We start from the raw sequence: 17582 nt of genomic DNA, 5'->3' as shown, positions 1-17582 counted from the left end.
CAAAAATTATCTGAGCATAGTGGCGGGTGCCTGTAATCCCAGCTACTTGGATGAGTTAGGAGAATTGCTTGAACTTGGGAGGCAGAGGTTGCGGTGAGCTGAGATTGCACCACTGCACTCTAGCCTGGACAACAAGAAAAAAAAAAAAAAAAAAGCGGGGGGAGGGACAGACCAACGCTGGGCATGGTGACATATGCCTGTAATCCTAGCACTTTGGGAGGCTGAGGTGGGAGGATCACTTGAGGCCAGGAGTTCGATACTAGTCTGGCCAACATAGGTAGATCCTGTCTCTACGAAACATTTTAAAATATTAAAAACTGATTGCTATACCTTTTTGGTAGATTAGCCCTTTATCATTATGTAATTTTCCTCTCTCAATTTTCTTTGTCTACAAAGTCCACATTATTTAATATTAATACAGTAGGCCACTTTAGTGCCTTTGACATTGAACTCATGGAATTCTGGATGACCAGGGTCATTGTCCAATATCAAAAGAAAATTCAAGAGCAGTCCCTTACTGGCAAGGTACTTCCTGATTTCATAGACAAAAGCATCAGTGGAACCAGTCCAGAAAAAGTTTCTCATTGTCGAGGCCTTTTGGTCGTGTGCCCAAGAACGGAAAGTTCGTACTTAACCTTTTTCCTCCAAGGCTTGGAGGTCAGCAGCGTTATACATAACAGCAGTTCTGACTACTTTTGCACAAAACAGTAAAGATACTGTATTCCTTCCTGCCTTTATTTTTTGTAAAGACAGCATCTTGCCATGTTGCCCAGGCTGCCCTGGAACTTGCGGTCTCAAGTGATCCCGCGACTTCAGCTTCCCAGGGTGCTGGGATTACAGGCATGAGCCACTGTACCCAGCCTGGCTTTTACCTTTCCTACAGCTGTCGAATTTGGCAATATTTCAGGTTTGCCAAGAAAATAACATCCATCTGCTTCCAAGATTTAAAATGTTGCTGGCGTGTCCTTGTTCTACCTGACCTTGTGAATTAACAAGCTTTCAAACAATCCTTTACATTTGCTTTTAGTGGTACAGAGGAGGCAAAATACATTTTCCTTGGCCATCTGTGTTCGTGGCTGAGACCCTTGAGACAAAAGACAGATTAACAAGAGCAAAACATACAAGTTTGTTTAATGTAAGTTTTACATGACACAGCAGCCTACATAAGGAAAAGAAGTCCCAAAGAAACAGTTGTGTATTTTTATGCTAACTTTGGTGAAGTCACAGAGAAATATAAATGGACAAAGAGGATATGATCTAATGGTAATACACTGGGGGCAACTTAGCAAGGCCTGTTTGTTCAGAGTTTTCTCTGTGACTATGTGTCTTCAGCAATAAAGATGTTACTTTCCTCCAGGTACAGGGAGGGCAAATCTCACATGAGAATCTTACGACCTGCTTCAGGGGAAGTTTAGTAAATTCGTACTAGGTTTTACAACCTGCTTTGTGGGAGATGTGTGGAAAAGTCCTTCCTGTTTCTGCTGTTTTCTCAAATGATGAGGTGCCATATTTTGGCAGTGTGTGTATCCTGAACTGCATCAATACATATGGGGAGGGAACAAAATTAGATGTGTTCTACCCAATCTGCCTTCTTTTCTTCTTTACTGTATGCTTTGAAGGCTGCAAAATTTCCTCTCAACATTCCCTTTACCTAAATCTTTTCTAAAAAGTTTCTAGTCTTTTAAAAAATGTCTAGCTTAATTACATTGTCAAAGAATATGGTCTCGTGTGATACCAATTCTTTGAAATGTGTTGGGGCTACTTTACAGACTAGTATGAGATCTTTTCGTAAATAAATATATGCTTTTACATGTGTTTTTTTCAGTTTTGAGATGGACTAGCCTACATGTCCATTCATTAATATAAAACTAATTTTGCTTTTCATATATTTCATATCTATAGTGACCTTTTTGTCAGCTTTTCTATTAGTTATTGAGAAGGCAGGTTAAAAACTCTGAGGCCAGGGTGGTGTCTGAGGCCTATAATCCCAGCATTTTGGGAGGCCAAGGCAGGAGGATTGCTTGAGACCAGCCTGGGCAAGAGAGTAAGATCCCATCCCTACAAAAAAGAAACAAAACTAAAACTGACTCCCTGCTGTGGTGGATTTCTCAGAACTCTTGGTTCTGCCCATGTTTGCTTTACGTATTTTGTATCTTAGTTATTAAATACATAAAAGTTTAAAATATTTTCTTTCCTGATAAATTAATGCCTTTTTTTTTTTTTTTTTTAAAAGACAGTCACGCTCTTGCCCAGGCTGGAGTGCGGTGGCCTGATACCAGCTCACTGCAATCTCCGCTTCTCGGGTTCAAGTGATTCTCCTGCCTCAGCCTCCCGAGTAGCTGGGACTACAGGTGCCCGCCACCACACCTGGTGGGTAATTTTGTATTTTAGTAGAGACGGGGTTTCACCATGTTGGCAGGCTCGTCTCGAATTCCTGACCTCAGGTGATTGACCCGCCTCGGCCTCCCAAAGTGCTAGAATATTATAGGCGTGAGCCACTGTGCCTAGCTAAATTAATCCTTTTATCATTATGTAATTACCTTCTCTACCTGTAGCAGTATTTTTTACCTTAAAGTTTTTGTTTGATCTAAATGTAGCTACATAAACTTTCTATGTTTAGTATTTGCCTGTTTTATTTTTTTCCACCTTTGACTTTCAACCTTTGTTTATCCTCATGTTTTAATAGCTAGATTTTTACAAATCTATTCTGACAGTTTTTTTTTTGTTTTTTTGTTTTTTTGAGACAGAGTTTCACTCCTGTTGTCCAGTCTGGAATGAAATGACGCAATCCCAGCCCACTGCAACCTTTGCCTGCCTCTCTGCTTCAAGCAGTTCTCCTGCCTCAGCCTCCCGAGTACCTGGGATTACAGGCATGCTCCACCATGCCTGACCAATTTTGTATTTTTAGTAGAGAAGGGGTTTCTCTATGTTGGTCAGGCTCATCCTGAACTCCCGACCTCAGGTGATCTGCTTGCCTCAGCCTCCCAAAGTGCTGGGATTACAGGCGTGAGCCACCACACCTGGCCTTTTCTTTTCATTCGAAAGCTCATTCCATGTGTCTATGTAGTGATTATTGATAGACTTGGATTTATTGCTGTCATTTTCTTGTTTACTGTTTGTTTCAAGTTTTCTGATTTTCTCTCTTCCACCCCAACCTCTTTACCTACTTTTTGAAATTGCACACTCTATGTTGTGGAGGTTGATGAAGGACCATTTCTCTACCAGAACAACTGTGATGAATATGTTCAGGAGGTTTCCATGTTACAGCGTTCTTGTGATTCTGGAGACAACTTGTTCAAGCCATACGTCTTAGTGCAGCAGTAGATTTTTTAGTTAATAATGTTTGGGGCTATCTGGGTTACCTTAGGTTGACTATATGGATAGTTAAGTTTTTCGTATTTTTCAGTATTTTGAAATAGTTCAGACAGTTGTGAAAGAAAAAGGTATTAAAGACAGTAAAACAGATTTTATTAAGTATTGCAGTGGAGGAAAGCAGCTTCAGTAAAGCTGAGCTCAACTCTGATTACAGCAAAGCCAGCCTGGGATTTATAAAGCGTACAAGCACAGTGAGGGGTCAGTGGGTGAAAAATGTCTAAAAGCAGACATCAGGGGTATGGGGATTGTCGCTAAAGGCAGGTTAAGGACTTAAGACTTCAAGGTGGCAGATGAGAAATTTGGCTGACTACTGAGGATTGGCGCTCTAGCAGGATTCTAGGGACTTGCAGGCCCAGGACAAGGCCTGGTTAAAAAGAGGGGCTTAGAGGCCTAAAGTTTGGGTAAGGAGAGTGTCTTTGTCACAGTGAAAGAAGCAGAGGAAATTAGCAGCTACCTTTAGAAAACTAAGTGTTACCATATAAGCTACTACGTTGATCTGCACTTCTCCAAGTTCCAAAGTGGCAGATCCATTTGAAATTACCCAAACATAGGCCACACATTTAACTGATGGAGATTTTGTCTACATTCTGTACATTGATAATTCTGAAGCATTCCGAGCAGTGCCTGACAGTGAGTGAGCTGGGGGACGGGGTGTGGTAGTGACTCCTGAGAGGCCTGCAACACGTGCGGCACTGTGCAGCCTCATCTCTTCATTATTCCTTGGTAAGGAGGACCTCTGGGTTCTATGCTTTCAGAGGACAGTGAGGCTTAGCCGAGGCCACCTCCCCTCCCCATGGGGTGGATGCCCACAGACTCCAAAGAGAGACTCCTTTTCTTTTCTTTTTGTTTTTGTTTTGAGACGGAGTCTTGCTCTGTTGCCCAGGCTAGAGTGTAATGGCACGAGCTCAGCTCAGTGCAACTTCTGCCTTCCGGGTTCAAGCGATTCTCCTGCCTCAGCCTCCAGAGTAGCTGGGATTACAGGTGCACATCACCGTGCCCAGCTAATTTTTTGCTTGTCTGTTTTGAGACAGAGTTTCACTCTTGTTGCCCAGGCTGGAGTGCAATGCACAATCTCAGCTCAGTGCAACCTCCACCTCCCGGGTTCAAGCAATTCTGTCTGTCTCCCAAGTAGCTGGGAGTACAGACATGCGTCACCATGCCCGGCCTTTTTTTTCTTTTTTCTTTTTTTTTTTTAAAGCATATTTAGTGAAAACAAGGTTTCTCCATTTTGGTCAGGCTGGTCTCGAACTCCTGACCTCAGGTGATCCACCACCTACCAAAGTGCTAGGATTACAGGCGTAAGCCACCACACCTGGCCAGACAGAGTTCTTTAGGCGGGGTAAGGGGCCGCCTGGGAACCCCGCGTCCCGCCTGGACACACCGATGACCTGCAGCGGCCACACAGTGGGCCACCGCTGCTGGCCACTGGCACAGCCTTGCCCTCTGGGCCCCCGTGCCTGCGCACTCCGACGGCCTGTTCGCGCTGCAGCCCCGCTGCCTTGTGGGAAATGTAGTCCGGCGCTCCGGGCCCTAAGCGCCGGGCGCGGCTGCGTCGGTCGCCACTGCTCCCGCTCCTGCGCTCCTGCTGGGAGAGGGTGAGTGCGGGGCCGGTGGCGGGGGTGTGCGCCAGCCTGAGTCTCGTAGGCCCCCGCAGGAGGAGCTCTGCACTGCGGGGCGAGGCCGCTGCCTCCTGAGGGCTGAGGGGCGAGCCCGCCGCAGATGGGCCGGGGGCGCGGCCTCCAGCTCCCGGTGTGCTTCTTCCCCAGGAGCTGGCGGTAGGAGCACACGGGCAGCCGACCTCCAGCGCGGTCCTGGTCAGGCGCCGAGGAGGAATCACAGCCTGGGAGCAGCGGGGATGGGGGCTCGAACAAGGGCCACACCAGCCACCGCGGGTCAGGGAGGGGCCCAAGGTTCCAGGAGTCGCTCAGAGCCGGGTTCCTCCTTGGCTTTCCCCAGCCGCGCGCAGTTTTGTCCTGGGACAGGGCAGATGCTGCGAACGTGGAGCGAACCTGCCCCGCAGACATCCTGGGGATTCTGGGCGAGAGGCCGGGTCTCTCTGCGCAGCATCTGCCCTTTGTGTAAACCGTGTCTGGGGCCCCGCCCTCTGTTTCTCATTCGGAGGGCGCTGGCGTGAGTTCACCTCCCATCTCTCAATAAGAATTGGGAGGCCAACGTGGTGCAGGTTTCTACCTCGGAATCTTTTTTTTCCCTTAAGCCATTTCACTGTAGCGCAACTAGAAAATTCAGATTAAAACAATCATTCAAAGTATATATCAATCTGCATGGCAGCGTGAATATGTGTATAAGCATAGAAACACTTTGCACTTTGTTTTTAAACAAATACGAATATTAGTAACTTTTTCGCCATCTATCTTTTAAAATTGAGTCATGAGATGCGTTTGGTAAGGGGTTTGAAGTGCACAGATCTTAAGCCTTATAGTTTTTTACTGGCCTAAACATCCAATGAAGATAGAGAATACACCTGAAAAAAAAGCATTTCAATATGTTGACGCCATCTACTTATACCAGATTTTAAATACGTCGTCGTTTTAATGAGTGTGAGGGAAAGTATGGATCCTCGTATTTAATCCTCTCCTTAGGTTTTTGTGTTAGGGTTTTGTTTTGTTTTGTTTTCCCCCAGTATTATAAACAATATAGGCCATCTGGCTACATACATCTTTGCATTTTGTCTTATTCTATAAATCTCTTAAAGTGCTGAGATCTGGCCACTGCACTCCAGCCTGTGCGACAGACCAAGACTCCGTCTCAAAAAAAAAAAAAAAAAAAATCTCTTAAAGTGAAATTTCTAGGTCAAGGGTACAGTAAGGCTTTTGATACTTCCTGTCTTATTCCCTCCAGAAAAGTTCCAGTTTATATAAACACTTGCAGTGTAAGAGTGCGAGATTTACCCACACCAACTGTGAATGTTAGTATTCTCTTGAACTTCTGAGAAGTGCAAAAGATAGGATTGTTTACATTTGCATTTTGAACACTAATGAATATTTTCATGCAGTTTGCATTTTGTATTTTAATGTTGTGTCTCATACATAAATAAGCTTCTTTCCTGACTATGCAGAAATGTCACAGGTTCGTATGGTCAGACATGAAAACCTTTTCTTCACGTTTGGGTGTTTGACATCATTGGCAGAGAAGCTGTCTGTCCCACGAGATCACAAAAATGTAGTTTCTCTTAGTACTTTCATGTTTTGTGTACATTTACATTTTTTTTCAAATGGTAAGCCTTTGTTACAATTTACTTAGTAATTTTTTTCTTTGGTGATATGAAATGTCACTTATTTCATATCTTGAATGAAATATATACACACACACACACACATATATATACATACATGTGTATTTGAACCATTTAGGTTGGTAGAATTTTAATTTGTTCCATTGATCCTTTCCCTGTTTGGCTATAACATCCATTATGGCAGAGAGTTTATCTGTTTTATTGACAGCTGTATCCACCCCTACCCCATGCAATGGTGCCTGGTATGCAGTAGATGGTCAACAGTATATCTGGTGAATAAGTCAGTAATACTGTGTTCCAATTCTTGTAGCTTTGTGAATACTGGCGGGCATGTTGTCTCTCATCAGTATTCTTTTTTAAAAAAAATCTTAGCTGTTGTAACGCACAACTTAAATATTTTTTCCATAATTAATGAACCTTTTTTTTTTTTTTTTTTGAGATGGTGTCTTGCTCTGTCACCCAGGCTGGAGTGCAGTGGTGTGATCTCAACACGGCAACCTCTACCTCCCCAGTTCAAGTGATTCTCCTGCCTCAGCCTCCTGAGTAGTTGGGATTACAGGCGCCCACCACCACTCCCTAATGTTTGTATTTTTAGTAGAGACAGGGTTTCGCCATGTTGGCCAGGCTGGTCTCGAACTCCTGGCCTCTAGTGATCCACCTTGGCCTCCCAAAGTGCTGGGATTACAGGCGTGAGCCACTGCGCTTGGCCCATATTAACTTTAAAATATTGTTACTTAGGCATAACTTGGTTGGGAATGTGTTAAGTTTATGAATTAAAGAAAGGACATCCTGTATATTGAGACATCTTGTGCAAGAACATGTCATGTCTCTTCTGGTGTTCATCTTTATATAGCTAAATAGGCATAATGAAATCAACTTAATACGTGAAAATCATTTTCTTTATGTAGCTACTATGCAGGTCTTATTTAGTTTATTTATAGGTATTTTTGTTGCTGTTAGAGGAGTCTTGTTTCTCATGGCTTCTTTCCCTTCCCTCAGCTCTGCCTCCTCTGGTTTTGTCCCTCCCCAAGGAAGAAACACAGGAAGGAAGGAGAAGGCAATGGCTGCTTGGCTTCTGCCTTTAGGAGCTGGGGTGAGCTCATTTTTCTCTCTCAAACCTCCCCCTTACTCCTGTACTGCATGTGGGCCTCACTGCTGAGGACCGGGTTATTGAAATGGCAGAATGCTGGATATTTTTCACAAAGCCCCCTCTGTGTTCCTGACCTCTGTTCCCAGCTGCCACTTATTCAGCTGGATACCCTGGCCTGCTGTGTTTTTGGTGCTGTTCAAGGGTCAGAAAGGGAAAAAAATTATATGCAAGCTGGTCCTGGTGCTTAGGGCTTATGGGCTCTCAGGGATCATAAAAGAGGGCACATCTGCATGGGATACAGTCATAATTGCACCTGAATATGGTAATAAGAACAAGTGTTGTTAGGGACCCACATGATCAGTATTCCAAGCTTGAGTGAAGGGGAGGATCAGGGTGGTGGCCAGGAGAAGTAGGTAGTGTTCGCCCATCTCAGGGGCTGGGAAGGGATAACTGGAGAGGATTTGCTGTAATGGAGTCAGTGTGTCCAGAGTTTAAATCCCGACTCTACCATTTCATAGCTACAGTGTCTTGGCAAGAGGCTTGACTTTCCTGAAACATTATTTCCTCATGGTCATAATAGGAGTTACAGCATTAACTAAGTGTCTGCCATACAGATGCAATTGTTAAGAATTTCACATGGCTCATTTCATTTAATAATAATAGCTACTTCATAGGTCTCTTGAAAGTTCAAATAAAATAATGAAAGTAAAAAATGCCTGGCATGGTTCCTGGAGTGTTGAAGTTATTCAGCAAGTTGTAGGCATTCTTAGTATCATCCCAGCCAAGAGCCTGGTGTATAGACTTTTAGAGGTGGAATGAAGGGGACAGTGACTGATAGTGAGACATGCTTGGCTGGAGTAGAAGAAATCGGATTAAAACTTTAGGACCAAGTGTCAGGAAGGAGGAGTGTGTGTGTTTGGCGGGGTGGTGGCCATGGGGTTGGAGGTCAGTCTGAGGAATTTTGATAAGGGAGTTGGCACGATCAAAGCTTTTCTAGGAAAAAGTAGTGTCCATGAGATGGAGGGAAGCATGGAGCTGGGATGGTAGGTGACGATTCTAGGCTTGTCTGAAAAAGGAAATAAGGCATCAGAAGACTTGACCCTAACTTCTTTCTTTTAAAGGTTAAACTAACTTAGCCTTGTTGTCTGGAATATTGAAGACTTACGGCATTTTCTCTTTTCATAAAATTATATATTAGGGGTCGTTGATTTATTAGGATCACTTGTTTGTTTATTAGAGACCAGTTTAAAGAAAGCTTCGTGGAGGCTAGTATAAACTGTTGTGATTTCCATTTGTACTACTTTCTTCAGTATTATCACACTCAGTTATAAAAGGCAAAATAACTTTTAAAATGGGGGTATTGGAGAAAGGGAGTTTCTGGAAGAGGGAAAGGTTGAAAGGGGAAGCATTCAGAAGATTTTGGTTGATGACAATTGTGGTTTGGTTGTCAGTAACCTAATTTTAATTTGTGTAGTCAAAATAGTGTTAATTTTTAAATCAGCTTTTTCTGAGGCACAGCTTAATAAAATAACCCATTTTAAGCATTGAGTTTTGACAAATTTATGCACCAACATAGCCACCCCCTCAATCAAGGTACAGAACGTTTGCATCACCCCCAGACAGTGTCCTCATGCCACTTCTAGTCCACGTCCCCCACCCCAGGAAGTCACTGGGTTGAGTTCTGTCTGTATAGTCTTGCCCTTTCTAGAACTTCATGTAAATGAAATCAAACAGTATATATGCTTTTGTGCCTGGTGTTTTTTGCTCAGCGTAGTGTTTTTCAGGTCTATCCATGATATTGTGTGTAGTGATAGTTTGTTCCTTTTTATATCTTAAGTAGCACACAGTTGAATATACCACCTTTTGTTCATTCACTTGTGAACAGACATGTTCAACTTGTTTCCTGTTTTTAGCTATTAGGAATAAAACTGCTCTGAACATTCATGTATGAGTCTGTTTGTGGATATATACTTTCATTTCTCTTGGGTAAATACCCAGGAGTGAAATTGCTAGGTGAAGTGTACATTTGACTTTGTAACAAACAGCTAAACTATTTTCCAAAGTATATGTACCATTGTACATTTCCTCCTACAGTATTTGAGAATTCCAGTTGCTCCACATGCTCTTCCATACTTGGTGTATCTGTTTCCAAGAGCTGCTGTAATAAAGTACCACAAATTGAGTGGCTCAAAACAATAGAAATTTATTGTCTCTCAGTTTTGGAGGCCAGAAGTCAGAAATGAAGGCATTTGCAGGGCCGTGTTCTCTGAAACTTGTGGGGGATCCTTCCTTGCCTCTTCCTAGGTTCGAGCTTCTGGTGGTTTGCTGGAGCTCTTTGGTGTTCCTTGGTGCATGGCTGCGTCACTCTCATCCCTATCTCCTTTGTCACCTGATGTTATCCTTATGGGTTGATGTCTTCAAATAGCCATTTTTCTTACAAGGATAGGGGCCCACCCTACTCTATTATGACCTCATCTTAATAGTTAAATTTGAGACAACCCTGTTTTCAGATAAGGTCATATTGCAAGGTACTAGAAGTTGGGACTTCAACATATCTCTTTTGGGGGACACAGTTCATAACATTAGGTATTATAAGCTTTTTAAATTTTAGTTATTTTCAAGGGTGGAAAATGGTATCTTGTGTGTGGGTGTGTGTATGTGTTTTTTTTTAACTTTTATTATGAAATAATTTCAGACTTTAAAAACTGCTGCAAGGCCGGGCACGGTGGCTCACACCTGTAATCCCAGCACTTTGGGAGGCCGCGGCAGGTCAATCATTTGAGGTCAGGAGTTCAAGACCAACCTGGCCAACATGGTGAAACCCCGTCTCTACTAAAAATACAAAAAAATGAGCCAGGTGTGGTGGCACACACCTGTAATCCCAGCTACTCAGGAGGCTGAGGTGGGAGAATCATTGGAACCCAGGAGGCAGAGGCTGCAGTGAGCTGAGATCACTCCACTGCACTCCAGCCTGGGAGACAGAGTGAGACTCCATCTAAAACAACAGCAACAACAAATGCTGCAAAAATAAAACAATTTCTGGATAGTCTTCATCTGAATTAACATTTTGCCATTTTTCTCTTCCTGTATACACACACATGTTTATGTAATGTATTTCTGAACCATTGGAGAATAAATTACAGACATGCCCATTTCACTCTTAAGTGTCTGTGTGTGCTTTCTGTTATCATACATGATAAAAATACAGTTATCAAAATGAGAAAACTTACATCAATACAATACTATTAGCCAATCTACAAACCTTACTTGGATTTTGCCACCTGTCCTAGAAGTGTCCTTTACCTGGTGCAGAATCCAATCCAGATGACACATTGTATTTAGCTGTCGTATCTCCTTGGTGTCCTTTCATCTAGAATAGTTCAGGATTGATCTTCAATGACTTGGATACTTTTGAAGAGTACAGGCCAGTTATTTCATAGAATGCTCCCCAATGTGGGTTTGTTTGATGTTTGCTGTTAATCTGATTCAGATTGTGATTAATTAAAATTTGAATGGCTGATGTAGTCACAGGGTTCAGAATTCAAAAATAAGCATTCACTTAAAATAAGTCTTCTTCCTACCCTTGTCTCCAAGCTCCCTGTTACCTCTCCCCATAAAAAGGTAATGATTCTCATTTCTTAGGTAGCCTTCCAGAGATGACTACAAAAGCCCATAAATATATGTATTTTCCCCAATTTTTAATCCAGTTGGTAACAGATAATATTTACCTAGGAGTCTGCACCTGTTTTTTTTTTTTTTTTTTTTTGAGACGGAGTCTCGCTCTGTTGCCCAGGCTGGAGTGCAGTGGTGTAATCTCGGCTCACTGCAAGCTCCACCTCCCGGGTTCACGCTATTCTCCTGCCTCAGTCTCCGAGTAGCTGGGACTACAGGCGCCCGCCACCATGCCCGGCTAATTTTTTGTATTTTTAGTAGAGACGGGGTTTCACTGTGTTAGCCAGGATGGTCTCGATCTCCTGACCTCGTGATCTGCCTGCCTCGGCCTCCCAAAGTGCTGGGATTACAGGCATGAGCCACCGCGCCCGGCCACCTGTTCTATTTTTAGCTATTTTGCATTTCCCAATATATCTTGGAGACCTGTCCATATCAGTACATCGGAGGCTTCTTTCTTTGATTATGTCGGTATATCATAGTTTAGTTAACCAGTCTACCTTAAGGGACATTAGTCTAGACACTTGATAGCAGCTGATGACAGACATTTCTTCACTTCTGTTGCTGCTTCTCTGAATTACTGATCAGTCACTTGGAACTGTACAGTAGATAATGAGAAATGAGTAACTCAGATGTTGAGAAATAAAATGTAAAGTGTAAAAAAGTGCAGACGTGTTTATAACCTGTAAATGAAATGCAGTTATGAAGTTCAGTAATAGATTTGGGACACATCAGTGCAACATTAGAGTTGTTTTCCTTTTTTCATCTTTCCCATAGTTTCATCTTTCCCATATTGGCCAGTGATGTGAGTATGAATTGTCCAGGTATTACTTTTATTTGCCTTTAAATTTAATCTTTTTTTGAATAGAAATATTGGGCATATGGACTAATTATATCTACTATCCCTTTTTAAAAATTTAAAGGCTATGAGAGAGAATTCCAGGTTTCCAATCCTCAGAAACAACTATGACGTACATTCTTCCAGCCTTTTAAAATACCTCTCTACACCCTTTGCCCATTTTTAATACGGGTTATTTACATGTAAAAGAGGTATTTTCTATAAAGTGGATAGTATTCCTTTGCTATATGTTGCCCATATTCTCCATCGTTTTTCTTTTAAATTTGTTTATAATATCTTTTGTTACAATAAGTTTTGAAGTTTTATGCAGTTAAATTTCCTTTCTCTTTGTTTGGCTTTGGGATCATGCTATGAAAAGGAGCCGGGCGCGGTGGCTGACGCCTGTAATCCCAACCCTCTGGGGCCAAGGTGGGTGAATCACGAGGTCAAGAGATCAAGACCATCCTGGGCAACATGGTGAAACCCCGTCTCTACTAAAAATACAAAATTACAAAAATAAAATACAAAAATACAAAAATTAGCTGGGCGTGGTGGCACGTGCCTGTAGTCCTGGCTACTCGGGAGGCTGAGGCAGGAGAATCAGTTGAACCCAGGAGGTGGAAGTTGTTGTGAGCCAAGATTGTGCCACTGCACTCCAGCCTGGCAATAGAGTGAGACTCCATCTGAAAAAAAAAAAAAAAAAAAGAAAAGATTTCTGTACCCCAAGGTAATATAAATATTTTTCAATGTTTTCTATTAGTTTTATAATTTTAAATTTGCATCCTTGAGCTATCTGGAATGTATTGTCTGTGATGTGAAGTAGGGATCTAACTTCATTTAACATGATGTGGTGAAGCATTTCATCCATCCGTCCACTCGTTAAACATATTTAGCACCACTCTGCCATGTGGTGTGCTGTGTTCTGGATACTGGGAATATTGCAGTGAATAAGAGAGGCAAAGTCTCCTTCTCTGAGCTCTTATTTTCCATAGGGGATACAGGCAATAAAGAGGAAATATTGTTGAGGATAGTGTTAGGTGCTGTGATGAGGACAGCAGGACAACATGGTAGAGTGTCACTCAGGGCTGTTTTAGCTGAGCAGAGGAGTGGCCCCTCTCAGGAGACGGCACTGGAGCTGATGTTATCTACTGAAATAATCTGCTCACTCTCCATGGACTTGAAATGGAACCTTTAAAATATGCCAAATTGTCACATATATATGAAATTTATATGAGAGTTTATATTATATATAGTTTACTTATATATGTTTATTTTAAAAATTTATATATATAAGTTTGGTTTTCTGGATTCTATTCCATTTTATTTCTGTTGTAATACTACTACACTATTTTATTTGTTGTCTCAGAAATCTTTTTTTTTTTTTTTTTTTTTTTTTTGAGCTGTCACCAGGCTGGAGTGCAATGGAGTGATCTTGGCTCACTGCACCCTCCGCCTGCCAGGTTCAAGGAATTCTCTTGCCTCAGCCTCCTGAGTAGCTGGGACTATAGGCATGTGCCACCACGACTGGCTAATTTTTTGTATTTTTAGTAGAGACAGGGTTTCACCATGCTGGCCAGGCTGGTCTCGAACTCCTGACCTCGTGATGTGCCTGCCTCAGCCTCCCAAAGTGCTGGGATTACAGGCGTGAGCCACCGTGCCCGGCCCATTTTGTTATTTTGTAAAGCAACTCTCGCCTCATTTTTCTTTTCAAAAGTTTCGTTACTGTTCTCATAATATTTATCCTTCTAGTAAAATTTTATTATCAAGTTCCAACAGTAATAGTAAAAAAGTAAAATTATGCAGTTCTGATTTGAATTTCAAAGTGTGTAAGTCAATTTGAGGAAGATTGCCATCTTTACGATGTTTATTCTTCATATTAAGTTAAAAAAAATGATACTTTATTCTATTCAGATCTTTCATTATGGCCTTTGTTCACTCTACAGACCGATCATGAAGGTCTTGCATATTTCTCTTAAATGTATTCTTAGGTATTTCATTTTTATTGCTGTTCTAATTGGGGTTTAAATATGATTGTGATTTTGTAAAGAAAAAAATTTAGATTGCTGAGTATTGTATCTGAAGACATTTTGCTGCCTAAAACTTCATCACTATCATATTTGCTTTATAAATTATACTTTCATCATTTATAATGTCCTTATTCTATTTGATACGCAGTTTTTTCAAACAATAACAATATCTTTAGGTTTAAGAAAACCTCTGTATGAGTAAGATAAACCCATGAAGCTCCTTAAACACCATGAGTTATCCTGTACTGAATGTAGTGCTAGGGGGAAAATGACTCATACTAAATAGAAAAGAGGAAAGGAACAAAACATCTTAAGGGATTGATGACAAATGTATGGTACTACTAAGTTTCGTGTTCACTTTTTTTTTTTTTTGGAGACAAGGCCTGGCTCTGTTGCCCAGACTGGATTACAGTGGTGTGATCTCAGCCCACTGCAACCTCCGCCTCCAGAGCTCAAGTCATGTTCCCACCTCAGCCTCTCAAATAGCTGGGACCACAGGTGCACGCTGCCACACCCAGCTAATTTTTCTCTTTTTTATAGAGACAGGATTTTGTCATGTTACTACCCAGGCTGGTCTCGAACTCCTGAACTCAAGCCATCCACCACCTGCCTTGGCCTCCCAAAGTGCTGGTATTACAGGTGTGAGCCACCACGTCCGGCCATGTTCACCTTTCAAGGTGCCTTTTGTAGTTACCTAAATCAGCACTTTACTAGCCCACAGCTGGCACAGGGATCTGCAGTGCATTTCACAGTAGAAGCTCTGTGCATGCTGGGCACAGAGCCAGCACTTAAGGTGGTGAGAGTTTAGGGAAGCAAGGAAGATCCTCACATAACAACCTGGATTTGGACTTTTATTTTGCCTACTGTATTCAGCTAACAAGGTAATTTATAGAAAAAAAGTGGATTATTTTTGGAAGGGGAATCTTGTATTTCTGATTTGATGCCTTCTTTCACCAAAAAGAGGCTTATTCTTGTTTTCACGTATATTCTCCCTTATCTGATATATGTTATTCTTGCTGCTTTATTTATATTTGCATTTGTCTGCCATATCCTGTCTCTGCCCTCCTCTTTTGAAATTTTAAGATTTTTGGTTTCTGTTTTACATATATCTTTTGTAGGTACCATACAGCTGGATTTTAAATCAATTTTAGAGTTTTTGTCTTTTTTTTTTTTTTTTTTTTTGAGACAGAGTGTTGCTGTGTCACCCAGGCTGGAGTGCAGTGGCGCAATCTTGGCTCACTGCAACCTCTGCCTCCCAGGTTCAAGCGATTTTCCAGTCTCAGCCTCCCAAGTAGCTGGGACTACAGGTGCATGCCACCATGTCTGCCTAATTTTTTTGTATTTTTAGTAGCGACGGGGTTTCACCATGTTGGCCAAGCTGGTCTTGAACTCCTGACCTCAAGCAATCTGCCCACCTCAGCCTCCCAAGTGCTGGGATTACAGGCGTGAGCCACCATGCCCAGCTGAGTTTCTGTCTTTTTTTTTTTTTTAAGTTTTTATTTAAAATATTACCTTTTTAATCTGTTCCAAAGTGTTGGAAGCTGAACTATACAAGTTCCTGCCACTCATCCTTCCAGTAAAGTTTTCTGAGGACATACTTTTTAAATGGAAAAATAACAGGAGGACCCTCTAACTGAAACCAGGTAGGACCAGAGTCAGCTCCTCAAGCCCCTGGGGCAGTCTGGCCAAAGCTGGCCTTACAGAGCGAGCGTGTGGAGAAGTCTGGGGAACTGGGCTGTCTTGTGAGGAAACGGCTGAGCACGCTCATGTTCTCTTTAGTGAAAGTGGTCCAAATTCAAATCCAAAAGCCTCCATTATGGCATTCCCTGGCACTCTTCTTATATTTTATACATTGAAGGCAGCTCCCTCTTTTATGGCCAGTATAAGCAGGCAAAGAAACAAAGGAATATAGATACATATATGTGTACGTATATATTTTATACAGTTAAAACATATACATATTTTATATATGTATATATACATATTTGGGGGTAGGGAAAGGAGACGAGGGTCATGTAAACCTAAACAGTCATCACATTACCCCAAATGAGCCTGACTTTAACAAAGAGATAATCAGTAACTCCTGGGGGTTAAGTGACAACATGGATGCAGCAAGAAGGGAAAGGGCACAAATTTAACTCTTAAATATACTTTGATATTTGTTTGGCAGAGTTCAGGCCAACCCCAGGCTTCTGTCCTTGCCAGACAAGTAAGCTGATGATATTCAAAGAAAAAAATAAATAAATATAAATTCAAGCAGAGCTCCATACCACAGTTTTCCTTCAAGTCATTGGCCGGCAGGCAGTTCTCGACCACCAGGAACAGAAACTTTGGCTCCAAGGCAAATGAAACAAACCAAAAAAGTATTTCCACTTACAACATGAAAATACAGAAACTTCATCAAAGAAAGAAAACTATCAAAGAAGTCTACTTCCAGCAAAACTGAGGTAGCACTGCTTTCTCTGCATTCAATGCTTGAGTGGTTCTCAGTATGTGTTCTTAAAAAATGCTCCTTTGACTGACAGGTGCAGCATGTTGATGGATAAAGTCAACATGAAATGCAATCGGTCAAAGAAGGAATGAGCAAGAAGTGAGGGAAATCAGAGTTCTGCATAGATTAGCTTAAAAGGGGGTTGTCACCAGACTACAAATGCTCTTGGCTGGCCTTGGCTCTCCAAGAGCTCTAAATCGCCTGGAAATTAATGCAATGTGATTAACAGTTAACACTCCTATTCAAATCTGTGTAGATATTTAAAAATAATTATTACTGGCTGGGGGCGGTGGCTCACGTCTGTAATCCCAGCACTTTGGGAGGCCGAGGCGGGCGGATCATGAGGTCAGGAGATCGAGACCATCATGACTAACATGGTGAAACCTCGTCTCTACTAAAAATACAAAAAATTATCTAGGCGTGGTGGTAGGCGCCTGTAGTCCCAGCTACTCGGGAGGCTGAGGCAGAAGGATGGCATGAACCTGGGAGGCGGAGCTTGCAGTGAGCCAAGATCACGCCACTGCACTCTATCCTGGGCAACAGAGCAAGACTCTGTCTCAAAAAAAAATTTTTTTATTGCAACCTAATTTCAACCATGTAAATAGCACTACACACAGTACAGACCTGCCCTGAGAAACAATATGCAAAACTGAGACCTGGCACTGTATCATTTTATAATGTTTTTTTTTTGTTTGTTTGTTTGTTTTTTTTGAGACGGAGTCTTGCTCTGTCGCCCGGGCTGGAGTGCAGTGGCGCGATCTCGGCTCACTGCAAGCTCCGCCTCCCGGGCTTACCCCATTCTCCTGCCTCAGCCTCCCGAGTAGCTGGAACCACAGGCG

The 17582-nt window shown here is 42.1% G+C and overlaps 1 protein-coding gene across 3 annotated transcripts in view; it reads left to right on the top strand.

The window, feature by feature from the left end:
- Positions 1-4881: 4881 nt before the first annotated feature.
- ZFP2 (ZFP2 zinc finger protein) overlaps positions 4882-17582 on the top strand; it is a 37143-nt gene continuing 24442 nt past the window's right edge. The window contains exon 1 of one of the 3 annotated variants that reach the window (XM_011976881.1): positions 4882-4970. The gene's annotated coding sequence lies outside the window, so the exon portion shown is untranslated. The remainder of the gene's footprint in view (positions 4971-17582) is intronic. The other 2 variants (XM_011976882.1, XM_011976883.1) reach the window with 2 other exon arrangements.

This window comes from Mandrillus leucophaeus, unplaced genomic scaffold (genome assembly GCF_000951045.1).
Source record: "Mandrillus leucophaeus isolate KB7577 unplaced genomic scaffold, Mleu.le_1.0 Scaffold170, whole genome shotgun sequence".
NCBI lineage: Eukaryota > Metazoa > Chordata > Mammalia > Primates > Cercopithecidae > Mandrillus > Mandrillus leucophaeus.
Note: the sequence above shows the minus strand (reverse complement) of the source record. Positions and strands in the feature narration are given on the sequence as shown.